The sequence below is a fragment of the Charadrius vociferus genome, unplaced genomic scaffold, assembly GCF_000708025.1.
Source record: "Charadrius vociferus isolate BGI_N301 unplaced genomic scaffold, ASM70802v2 scaffold136, whole genome shotgun sequence".
Taxonomy (NCBI): Eukaryota; Metazoa; Chordata; class Aves; order Charadriiformes; family Charadriidae; genus Charadrius; species Charadrius vociferus.
Window position 1 is genome coordinate 2,495,501 of NW_009648960.1, and position 13,454 is coordinate 2,508,954.

At 40.9% G+C, this 13,454-nt stretch overlaps 1 protein-coding gene across 2 annotated transcripts in view; it reads left to right on the top strand.

Moving 5' to 3' along the window:
- The window catches only part of IKZF2 (IKAROS family zinc finger 2 (Helios)), a 108,449-nt gene that overhangs the window by 22,683 nt on the left and 72,312 nt on the right, over positions 1-13,454 (top strand). The window lies entirely within an intron of this gene.

The window sequence follows — 13,454 nt, forward strand, 5'->3', positions numbered from 1 at the left end:
AAGGACATTTTATATAGTTATTCTTATGTGTTAGACCAGTACATTCAATCCCGTTGTTCTCCATATGATTCATTCTATTTGTACACGACTGCTACACAGTATTAAATAATGTGCGGGTTTTTTCTGTTAAACAAGTATTCCCTTAGCTTGTCACAAAAAGCTGACACATGTTCGTTCCTCACTCAGGGAGTTCTGCATCTGTCGACACTTCAGACATAATCAGTTTAGATTTCAGCAGCTGATTAGTGCTCACCTCTAACCAAACTGAGAAGCTGCTCCTCCAAATGGTAACAAATAATATCCTAATTAGTCCTCTGCATAACGGTAGTGGGAGTCTTAGCTGAAAGCTACTGATCTCAGAGGCCTTTCTTTTCTAGTCCACTGGCTTTACAGACTGTTGTATCAACATTTATGCTGAGCTTTTATTCCCCCTGCCTCAAAATGCCTCGCAGAGCAATTAATTATGCACCTGAAGATAGGCATTAGGCACGCAACAATTTTCCACACACAGTTATGAACGTTTCATTAGTGCCAGTTAATTTATGTATGATTATGAAAGCAAGAGAAAGAATGCTGGGCAGGACTCCAGGATTATCCTATAGCTCTTGTAGATGTTAAGTGTCCCTGTGAAGCTATTTGACCTGGCCAGCCAGTGCAGACAGGTACAGCTCACGCTGCCTAAATACTGCTTTGCTCAAAGCAGAAACCCAGAGTGAACGGAGCAGAAAATGAAGGGAGGAGGACAATATGGAGAGCAACTCCTCTATACCCCAGTGACTGGCTGGTTGTGACAGCACCAGGTTTTACCAGGAAGTTTTAAATGGGTTTATGCTTTTCTGAGTCTGATTAGCTAGTTAGCAAAACATGCCCATCCCTGTCTATTAAACTCTGTGTACTTCCTCTTAGCTAACACTATTTTGCACAAGCCTGGGGTTTTTAAATAAATAAATGTCCGCAAAGGCATAATTTAATAAATACCACTCACAGGGATGGCATAGTAGCCACTGGCATATCTCAGGACAAAAGTCATGTGAGCAACTATAGCTGGATTAGTGTGACCTCAGTAGTACAAAGAATCGAGGAAAGAAAAGAGGGAGAGAGAATGAGGGGGAAGACGCCTTAAGATACCTCCAGGAACATGTGCAACCAAAGTTGTCTGAAGGCAGTCTGAGCAAGCTGAACACCGGAGTACATAAATATCCCACAGTTTAAAAAGGAAGCTTTAAAATGTCAATTGGATTTCCAGGTTCGATTCAATAACTTTTTAAAACCCTGCTTAAGTTTGAAATTGAGAGAACCTTTTCTAAAACATAAATCGACTGTAACAGAAAAATCACTTAAATAACAGCAAAAGTGCTGCTTAAATATTTGCTGCTGAAATGTTAAAGAATGTCTAGCTTCTAAAATTGGGCATGTCACAAAATCGGCACCTAAAAGCAGAGCTTTTTGCTGAAAGTGCTTTATTACTTTAGTTGTTGCTTTTTCTGTTGGTACAGGGATATTTTCTTCAGTTTATTCAGAGTTCAGTCAAAGCGGGTGAGATGGCTAGGAGATGAAAAAGCAGAAAGATTTGTTCTCCTCGGCAGGCTAGTGAATAAAAACTGGTTTGGGAGGTTGAGGCCAATTCCAATTTGCGTTCAGGATAAGGTTGACATAAATAATGAATTTAAAAATCATCTAGGAAATGAAGCTGTTAATTATCTTTAATATATTAACATGTAAAACAAATGTGTGAATAAATGAATGTTAAGCTTTTTTAATAAGTGCAGGGTATATCCCCTGAGGTAATAAAAAGAAGTGCCTGATCTCCTATAAAGCTTGCATTTATTTGCAAAATCACTGGTCTCTGTGGCTAATAGTTTTGGTTTAGAAAACAACTGAGAAGTCTAAATGCGAGACGAGGTTAAGCTCCAGTATTTCAATTGAAGTTTCCTGGTTGCTTTTTTAAACCCCAACTTTAAAAGGTGATTAAATCACTTGATTATGAATTTATTCACCATTTATTTCTCTTTAATAAAATATATTTATCTTAGAAACAAGAAACATGGTATACCTAATCTATCTGCATTTTGGTAGGGCAACTGATATGCTACTACTGAGAAAGTTGCTAGTTAAACTAAGAAGATAGAAATTGATACAGCTATTATAAAGTGGATGAGAAAATGTCTAAATGGAAGATCATGGCAGGCTATAATAGATGGGAGTTATCAGGCTACAAGAAGTCTGCAAGCTCCTTCTGGTTGAGTCTCAATGGTTTTGTTTCAAATACTCGTTAGTGAATTGCCATTTAAAATGAGGAGGTACTGATGTATCTTCCAAGTCAAATTAGAAAACAGTATCAACGTGAAAAACAAACAGAAAATTGTACAGAAAGAGTTGACACACTTAGGCTGGAGCAATGAAAATGAGATGGAATGTGACAATGCGTAGTGCAAGGTCGGACACACAGGGACTAACAAGAATTTCTGTTGTAACCTGCATGCCTGAAAATGACAGAGGAGGAAAAAGATCTGAATGTTTTTTTGGTGACACAATATGTCTGTTAGGCACCAACATGATAAAGTTATGAAAAAGGCACATGCCATGATGTGATATTGCAGGTAACGTATTTCCAGTGGAGAAGGGAAATGTTGATGCTGTTTTAGAAGCCTGAGAATCAGGGTAGCTTAGCCCACGCAGAGGTCTGTGCTTCATCGACTAGACGTCTTCCGTTTCATGAACTCCCTTTTAAAACTAGTTCGGGAATCTCTCCTCTCTGTGAAGAAATGAAGGTGTATTCTGCCCAGTCTAGTCAGTCTGGTAAATCAAACCTTTGAAAGGGCATGGGATTGGGTCCATTGAAAAGTACAGGAAGGGGTAAGTATCAGGCAGGGTGGCAAGCTATTTAAACTTAAAAAAATGTCAGGAGAAGCAGCAGACAACGAATAAAGCAGTTACCCTTTTGCTTCTGCTAGAATGTGGGCAGGAGTCTGACACATGTCTGGATGGGATCATATGGCATGACGGCCTGACACCAGAGGGCTGAAAGTCACGTAGGGCAACGAGGCACCTTTTCACTTTATAGAGGTCACCAATTGTGTGGCCTGCCTGGAGCCATAAGCAACGCCGCCTTCATCTTCTCAAATTCTCACTCAAAGGCTGATGTCATTCGCTCTCTACTCTTAACACCCAAGCCAAGGCCTGCAATGTCTGTGCACTCGTACGAGGACTTGCTTTTCATGGCCCAAAGTTCAATTGTGCAGCAGCAGAAACATTGTTTCCACGCACTTTTCATGACTTTCTGCAACTGTAGCACGAGTTTGCTTCCGTGTTGATTGAGGTGAGCTCCAGTAGGAAAGCCAAGGTTTTCCTTGGCAAGACCTATACTAGATCTACAGCAAAGAAGCAGTTGCCTACAAGAAGCCCCGAGATGCCTGGAGGCATGGTTATGAACTCTCTTTAGTTGGATGAGATGTTCCGTATTTTACTGCAGAACTGGGGGAGTTTGGAGTAGTAAGGACTTAAGAGTCTGCTTCTTTTTTTCTTTTTTTGCTGTGCCGCAAGGCAATGCAAAAATGAAAGTCTTCAGACATTTGAATTTCCTCCTCTCCTTATGAGAGGAAGGTGAAAGAAGGAAAGTCATCTCCCTGAGCAGCTGTGGAAGGAGTCTAAATGATGTGATGTTTTGGCACTTTCCAGTGTTGCTCTTTCATTAGCTCGCGGGATCAAGGTGACTCCACTTCCCTATAATAACCCTTGCTATCCAAACTTGAGACCAGCCATGCAGCAAGCTAAATATTTTGAGGAGAGGAAGAACAATTAGAGAAAAACAACACTTCAGACAATATGTCCCCATTCCTAACTAATATCATCAAAATAGGAAGGTTTTAGTGTGAAATTTTCCCCTTGAAAACGATGTTTCGTACCCCTCATGCACATTTTAACTGACTTTTGTATTATTTTCTCTACCCCTATACTCAGAATCTAATCTTGATTAGAAGGGAAAAGTTAAATGGAAAGAGTAAGTCTGAGGATTCAATGTTTCTCACTGGTGACACATGACAGTAGGTGCAGAGTCTGAAAACCCAGTGCATTCCTTTTTTCACTTACTTTTCTGAGGGCAAGATTAGGCCCATCTTCAATTTTAAATGGATTAGTGGTAGCAGAAATTTTTTGTTTCATTTTTAAAAATGTGCCTTTTTTTTTTTATCATAAAGCTCCATAGTAAACCGTTGTTTAGTTTCCTTTCCCATGTATTTATCATATGCAGAAAAGGGATGTCATTCTTATGTAATATGTTTGAAATTATGAATTCACTCCAATGGTCAAAATTCAATTTCACAATCTATGTTTCCTCTACTATGAAATAGGATGGTGTAATGTCACTTCTGTCAGACAAACAAGGTATGCTGCCCCCATAGTAAATGAGACAAGAGATTACTTGGGGCTGGCTGACTGGAATTTTTGGACAACATTTAGTACGCCAGTGTTTTCTTACCAAGAATAAATTCTAAAGTCTGAGATTTGCAAATGTGCATGCTAATGCCAAAACAGCCTGGGATGTATTTTCAAAGCAGTGTTCACTAATCCTGTTAACAAATAATGGGATTTGTGCATGTACCTCCCATGAGCTGCTTCGAAAACATACCCTTAAGTGTCAGAACTTTTCTGGACACACGTTTAGGACTTACTGTATTCTTTAAAGACTAAGAATTTCCCAGTGCTCTCAGCTTTTATCGTATCTAAAGTACTGGAAGAAACTACTATAAGTGATTCTTAAAAAAAAAAAAAAGACAACCTCAAAATTATCTTTTAATGCAGAAATTTCATGTTTCTGAGCTGCCTGATGTGACAATGAAAGAGGCTGGGCTTTTCTAGGAGATAAATATCTTGATTATATTTATGTAAGAGAATATATCTATAGTGCTGTTCAGGAGAAAGGCTATTCTAAGCACCTTTACCTCAAGTTATCTTGTCCGTCAGACCTGAACAATAAGAAATGGTGCCTGTATCTGCATTGAATATAATTTTGGTGTTTTGGTGGGGGTTTTGCGGGGTGAGATTCACAACAGATTAGTACCTGCTCACCCTGGGGTTGGTTCTCGGAATGTGATAATTCATTATCTCACAGACAATGTGACAAATAGGGATCAGTTCTTGCAAATTTGTTTCTGTGTCTACACCTGTTTCCACTGCTGGGTTACTATCTCTACAAGGGCTGCTTGACAAGAGGAAAGAAAAGCGCGAAGTTGAAAACTATCACTGGGTGAGTTTTTGCCCATTTTCTTTAAAAGTGAACATAATGTATTTCCATTTTATCAAGGAACTTGTTTGCTGGAAGCAAGCTGAAAAATGGCATCTGGGATTTATGGGCACAAATAGACCTCAGTTTGATACAGGATCCTTTGCATTAGCAATATTAGTAAAACCAGACAGGTCCAGGATTTTTCTATGGCCACAGCCTGCAGTAAAGCTGGAGAAAAGCAGAACAGTTGACTTGAGAAATATCTGTGTCTCAAAGCCAGGAAGTAGAGAAGTGTTGTACTCTGTTCTCATGGTAGTTCTGCTGAATAATCACTAGGCAAACAGCCGTGACACATTAGAGAAGCTCATGGTTGCAGTTTAGATATAGGATATTTTGAGAGGCCAAAGGCTTTGCTAACATTTAGCTGGATGTAAGAAATGCTGTGTGATAAGAACATTGTTTCCTCTTTTTCTTAAACTATGTCAGTGATCTGCAGCATTTGAGATACTTAGCTCAGTGCATATGAGCAAAGCTGATCGTTTTGTCTGCTTGATGGTGGTGGAACTGGCAAAATTGAGGATGCTTTAGGGAAAGGAGACAGTCTTTGGAATAACTTCATTTTTCACTTCTCTTATTTCCTGAAAAAGTATGAGGTGGCCTACGCTCACTGTATTTTATTCCTTCTGAGCTCCTGGAGCTGGATTTTTGCTGTTGGCTGCCTTTTTGGCAGAGACTGGTCCAACACAAACCAGTTGATCCGGGAGCTGTGGTGGATTCATCCAGAACTGCTATTTAGTAAGTCTCTTCTAAGCTCCGTTAAAAACTTCAGTTTTCTTCTCCAAGTTATATTTGCCTGAGTTAATCAGGCATTGAAGCAAATCTGTTTTCTTCTGTTCTTTTTACACTGCTCCTTCATTTCTGGACCTTTTACCACTGTGAAACAGTTGGTGTGTGAACGATGTCTGTCCCTCCTGTACTGATAAAAAATTTCAAAAAGGTCTCCTAGAAATTGTCTCTTCTGCTGGGAATCAACCTGCCTCCTTCAGTTGTTCTTCATAATGTATGGGTTTTGGTATTCGGCATCTTTCTGATTGCTTTTCCTTGAACTGTTTCTGGGATAGTAGTAATATGTCCTTGAGGAACTGAATTGGGATTTATACAAGTTAATCAATATGGGTATTTAGCAAATGTCTTAGATCGGAATTCAGTAGCACAATATTTAGTTAAACAGTCATGCGCCTGTTTAACTTTGAGTAATCATCTCCCCATTCACTAGGGGTCTGAAGACACTAGCAAGCCCCTTTGGCTTGTACAGGATTTGAGTGTGCGGCAACGAGCCTTGTTGAGTGAAGACTTCTGGAAGAATAACAACATACTTTGCTTTTTTACTGGTTCCTCTGTATGGTACAGGAATTTCTCAGCCACGTTTCTGCCATGATCCCTACTTACGAATGGAGGAGCCTTTCTGTCTTCTATGCTCTTTTAGCCGTGGAATACTGTCTTTAGCCATGGTAGAGGCAACTGTGTCTCAGTTCCCTCAAGCTCCATCTTGAATTTGGTTAGGCTTTTTGCCCCCTCTCCTCTGCAATTTTTCTAGACCTTTTCTAGTTTCTGGAACAAACGTCTTTGTGACCCATGTAAATGCAGCCTGATCTTTTTTTTTTTTTTTTCTTGACGAACGAGTGCCGGGTTGTGGTTTTGAGTACTTGTGTATACTAACCCCCAGGTATGAACTATTTAAGCACACATACTGATGAAGCTACTTCGGGCTCACATCTGTGAAACATCACTTGATGTATGATGGCTCTATTCCGTCACTTATCTAGTCCTATTTCAATTTAGTTTCATTATTTTGCTCTTTAGCAACTGTAACGTGATGTGCAAATATAATACACTGAAAGATGGAAGAGCGAACCAAAACTGCGTTATGGACTTACTATACTTCTGTTGAACACATAAATAGGCAAGCAGAGCCTGTATAAATAAATGAGTACCTATGTATTTTTTAAAAGAAGTTTAAACTGACCTCTGGAGTGATCTTTTGATTTCATTCCAACCTGAAATAATTTCACTTTTGGTACCCTTTGGCTCCTGTTCTTAACTCTATTTACTGTATAGGCTCCTACTTTTGATCTTCTTCCAAAACTCTTCACCTTAGCTGTTGCTGTCTGGTGCAGAATCTTGTGAAATGCTTTTTAGCGCTCCGAGTATACAACATCCCCCGAAATTCCTTCATGTCACTGCAGTGCCATCCCCGGGGAATTCCTGAGGTTTTGCTAAGCATGACCTCTTCTGCCTCAGTCCAGCTGCCACAGTCTTAAGCACATTGCTTTCCATGTTTTCCTAGCATTTCATTCTGATGGCGTGCAGTTTCCAAAACTTTCTGCCTGCAGTTGATGTTCAGCATTCTGGCTAATAATGTTACCACTTATCTCTTGACCTGATATAAAGTGATACTAAACTGAAATCCATAATTCACTGAAGATTAAGCCTGTGTTGTAGAAATCTTGGTACAGGGTCATTAGTGTGACACCATCATTCTTGTGATGGACTACAGTTAAGCTACTTTTTATATACAAGTTCATATTTCTTTTAAAAGTTTGATATGAATAAAAAAGTTTTTGGCTTGTTACTCATGGGTATGCAATTTGTGGCGTTCCTTCATTTTTTTTGGATGGTATTATCTGAAAATAACGTAATACGCTTATTTCTGTTTTGCACAGAAGGCATTTTTAGAGCAAGCTGATAGTGAGCCAAAGTCTCTGAAACCTTAAAGTTGTGGTTAGCAGACAGCCAGTCTAGGAAATTAGGTCACCATTACCTCACTATTTATTTTTTTAATTTATTTTTTAAAATCTTGTAGTTGACACTGTTGCTGTCTCACCAATGACAGCCAAGATGGATTGGATCCCAAGCTGGCAGCAGGAAGGAGATCGAAGGAAGGGTCTGAGGCTTCAGAGGGGTGAATTCAGAATGTGAAGTCAGTGCCAGGAGCAGAGCAGCAGTGGAGGATGGCCGGCTTATTTGGGAAGGAAGGTCTGAGCGTAAAATTTTCTTTAACACTGTAGGAGTAGGGTGGGTTTGGGGGTCTGGGTGGTTTGCAGAACCCATGGCAGGAGTTGCTTCCCTGAGGACTGTGGCTCAGCAGAGAGGAGGCCAAGCGCAGTTATGGTCCACGTGGAGAGGCAGTTGCAGACGCTCTGACTGCCTGAGTGGGTATTTGCCTCTGTGCTCTCAGCTGTGACAGCCTCCACTGCAGCAGAAATCATCCCCATGTGGGTTGGTGGGATGAGGTGGGAGCAAAAGTAACTTGAAAACTCGTACCTATTTATATAGTTATAAAAAAAAAAAATATTTTTCTTCTCTTAGAAATGCTATTAGCGGAGTCTGGGAGTAGCTGAAAGCTTTATTCCCATCTGTTACACTGTGCATGGCTCTTCTAAGGTGTGACCTTATCAAAGCTGGAATCAAAACACAAAGTAAAACTAAAGGCAGGTTTGATCTAGTTGATATTCCCTTCAGTAGACCATGGCAATGGGGAACAATGGATGTGCTGCTGAAGTTCTTTCTTCCCTTAAGTGTGGTTTTATCGGCAATTAGTGTGTAAAAATAGCACTTACTGGCTTCAGGATCCTCCTCCCTGCTTTCAGACTTCTATTTGCTCGCTTTGCCTAAAAAAAAAGGGAGGTTTCTACTCCAACTGTAGTATTGACTGAGCCAGTAGAGTCATAACTGCCACATTAGAAGAACAGGTATCTGTGCCTCGTCGATGGGATTATTTGTTAAGTTCCAGCTACAGAACTTTTACTGTTGGGTTTTCTTCACAGGCCAGGAGGAGAACAATTTAAATCTCAGATTAATCTTCCGGGTCCAGGAAAATAAATCCTTTCAGAGAAAGCTAACATATCATTGTACAGAGCTGGATTTTTGGGTTGTTTTTCAGGTGTGCTTTCAGTGCTTTGTGAGGGCTTTTGTGAGTAAGTGGCAATATTGTGACTAACTCAGTCATGATACATTGTAGGGAGACTAAAAAGGGAATGGTGGGATCCAGCGGGCAGATGTCATTATTTGTACCTGTCTGTAATCCTCTGACTCTAGTAGAGTATCAGACTACTTGAGCAGGTAAAGGTAAAATTGGCATCTCCCCCATTAACCCGAGTCTCAGCCTGCACCTAGTTTCTAGGGAAAATGTTTGACCCCAGAGGTTTGGTTTTATGGAGGGGTGGTTGTTTTGGGGGAGGCAGTTCTCAATGAAATTTGGAAGGTGGGAACTGCAATTTGTATGTATTTAAAATAGCTTTCAGGACCTTAACAAATACTAAAGCATCAGCCTTTGATTATTTTTTTTCCTTCTCTCTTTTTTTTCTTTTTTTTCTTTTTTTTTTCACTACTTCACCTGTGACAGCTTCAGTTTACAGACTCCATTCTTCTTGTGGAAATTTTATTGTGTGACCGTTTCCTTGTTTAGTAATACAGTGGCTTGGGAGGAAGCAACTTTATACTTTTGATCTAATTTTAAAGCCTCAGAATAGGTCATTCACTCCACCAAACAATTTTTAAAGATTTTCAAATAAGGCATAACTTGATTTAGAAGGCAAGGAGTAAAGTGTCAGGGCCAAAACTTTGAAGGAGCTTTTATGTATAACCTTATTGGGATTTTTAATGGGCTAAATACAGCATTGTAGGCAGAAGCTGTAAGCTGAGAAGCCCTCCATCTCAGCAGATCCTTGGGGATATGCCCTTGGGAGGGTTTCAGACTGCAAGAAAATGTGGAAAAACAAGAAGATTGCTCTGCAGGGATGGACATAATGTAGGGAGAGGTTGGGAAAGATAAATCCTTCTGGCCCCCTTCATTATGAGAGTAAAACGACACTTTTGGCTAGAGGCCAGTGAAACCTGGGAGATCTAGGATGGTGCAGACAGGACTAGCAACAAGTTTTGTCAGGGAATGGATTGGATGAGTGCAGATCTGCCTCAGCATTGTGGGTTTTGTTCTGAATACAGAGTGTTAACCCCTCCATTACTGCTGCTTTCCAGAAGCAGAAACAAGGCAGAGGCACTGAACCTCACAGAGCAGATGGAAAAAAATTGTGGTGGATTTTAATTAAACTTGGAAAAACAAGCGGAGGTAGAGGAATGTTCTTACAGGAGGTGTAGGATTGTCGGAGGAGCATGTTGTGATGCTGACCCGACAATACAGAGATTAACAGCCATCCTGTCTTACCCACACAATCAAAATTCAGCAGCACCGTGGAGAGGGGGCTGCCAGGCAGATTTGCTTACTCACAAAGAGCATTCCAAAAAAGCAAATGTATTTTTTATCAAAAGAAACTGAAAATGATTTTCAGCAAGAAATGCTGCAATCCGTCATCCCAAAGGTGGTGATTTTGATTTAAAATTTTGGCACGCCCTTTTGGTTTCACCTGTATTGGTCCACCAAGGTATGGCTGAGGTGGTGCTTTCAAGGAGATACGGAGAATGCTTGTAATCTTGAAAGTCTTAACTCTTAAATAAGGTAAAATGCAGCACCTTTCTTATGTTTATGGAAACTCATTTTTCTGTAACCATAAATTTGTCAGGTCTGCGATAGGTGAAAAAGTTTGTGTTTGAAGTTACACCATCAAGGGCTAGTTTTTCAAAAGAATTGGGGGTTGCTCTGCTCCCCCTCAAAGTACATCTACAGTGTGGTCAGAGATGTGAATGCAGCTTCTGCAGATTTACCTGGAGTAGCTGTAAATTAGCTTGTGTGTACGTGTAAAGAGGGCCAGCGCTGCACCCCAGCAGCACAGGCTTAGCATGCTTTGGGTATCGACCCTGACTGCAGCCCAGGGGAGCCTGCGGGCACTGCGGCCATGACACTGGTACCCATGAGAACAAGAGAGCAGCAGATGCTGCCTTAGAGGAACCTGGCCAGGTTGAGCATGCTTGGGAGCCCGTGTGTATTTGAATGATCTTGTAATCTTCAGGGGAAGGTATTTAATTTTTTTATGGGAGTTGCATGTAAACATGGGAGTGTAGAATTTGGCCTGTAAATAGGATCTATTTGGGAATAAGCCTTTTCCAGAGCTATATAATGATAGTTTTCTTTTCTTCAGTTAGAAACAAATGAGGGTCACAGTCCTAAAAAGGCTTACGTGGAGACTTTATTTTAAGATTCACCAAGTACTGAAATTAGCCTGTAACTTCAGGGCTTTTAAGTGTGCCCTTTTTCAGAGCCTCTGGCCATAGAGCATTTCACCTTGGAATACTTGTACTGTTCCAACTGCTATAAGTCTAGGCTTGATATCTTTCTGTTTCCAGAGCCTAAGATTTAATTTGAAGTCCAACTTTTTACAACCAGGAGATAGCAAGTGGCATTACTTTATAATGATATGAGGTGGAGCTGGCTGTTTTATTAAAATTTCCTTCTTCTAACTTGCAGGAATTAGCAATTGTGTTTTAGAATAGGAGGTCAGAACAACAGAAACACCCGTGAAGGATAACTCTGAACAGCCTTGCGTCATTTGAACCTTTCAGCAAACAAAACCCCTAGGAAATACACTTTACATGATTTCAGGACATAAGGCATTTAATTTTACATCCCTTAGGTTTTTCGTACTGTCAGTGCCCTAAGGAATGGTACCATTGATAGAGACTTTTCTTCTTGAAACTTATAACTAATCTTTTGCTGCACAGAGAGGAGAAACGTGGGGAGAGGGTGCTGAGAGATTAACTGGGTGTAGTACCAGGGATTCATGAATGAAATCCAAATTGCCTTGCATCTGAAGGCTTCTGAGGGCACTGGAGAAGTGCAAAAGGAGTTGCTGTTTGCACTCGGGTTGTCATGCTTAGCGCAGCACCTTAGCTCCAGTTCTAATTTTATGCTTTTACCTACCCGCTTTTGAATATCATCAGCCTCCACTGTTCTCAGGGTGCTTAGTTATAAATCACACCAAACCTTTGAATCCTTGAGTCATTTTTCACTATGACTTTTCCTCCTCTGTGGTATGAAGTACGTGTGCTGTTATCTGCTCACCTGGAGTAGATCTGAGAAGTGGTGTGGTCTGCAGGAATGAAAACTAGGTTGGGAGGCAGGAGGTGGTGAAATCTAGTTCTGGCTCATGAGGCAGACTTAAGCAAGCTGCTTCACCTTTCTGTTTCATTTTTCTCCCCTCTGCAAGGAAAGGGCTAAGGACGTTTCCCTGCCTTCCTCCCAGGATGGGTGTTGGGCAGAATAGTTAATTGAACCCCACCTGATTCTTTGGAAACGTCACCATACAGGGCATGAATATCCTTTAGTGGCTATTAACAGTGGCCTGATACACAGCAGTGGTCTGTCCTTATTTGCTCTGTAGCTGGTCTGTGTGGTGCATGCGTGATCCATACTTTCTGCGTTCCTGATCGTGTTTACCTGTGGCTCTGAAGAAGGAGACATACCAAAGGTCGGCCATCTCCATGCATTTTAATACAGACCAATATAAACACCAGTTTTCTGGTGTGGTGTGCCTTTGTGCTCTGACGTACACTTTGCTTGTTCAACGTGGTCAAAATGTGCATGTCCACTGAACACTGAACAGTCACTTAGGGGAATCCTGGCTCTCACTTTTTGCTTTTCTTCTGCAGTTTTACTTTATGAGCACCTTTCCTCCAGTTGGGGGAAAGGCTGGCAAACAAACTCCCTCACACCTGCCAGCAAGGACCACACCTTGGGCTTCCCGAGAGTCATAGCAGTCAATAATTTATTGCAGGGAGTACAAATCTGTTTTCCAGCTTTGCTCGGGCAGCAACCAAAGAACTCAAACCAACTGATGATAATGCCTATTAGAATAATCTCTAACCTGAGAGCAGCCATTCTTAAAAAAAAGCCAAAAAGTCACTTTTCCCCTTTAAATAGCATGGAAAACCTGTCGATCCTTTGCAGGTTCACTGTAGGAAGAAGTGAATTTTTTTATTTTTTGTTTTTTTCCATCTCTCAGATCAGGACCCAGGCTCACACGATGTTGCTGCGCTGTTGTTCCAGTAGCAGTGTTGCTGGCAACAGGAAAAGGATAGGACCTTCATCCCTTGCCTGCTTGTTCTCGTATCCTTGCTACTGCAGGCTGTGAGCTGCCTGTTCTTCTGGTTGACTTATGTGTGAGCAGGCTGTGCTTCAAAAATCAACAGAAAACCTGGAGCTGTGAAAAGCCAGAGTTTAAAACCCAAACCGCAGTGTTTTCTGGGAGATGGTTTTTTCATTTCTAATTCTTATGGT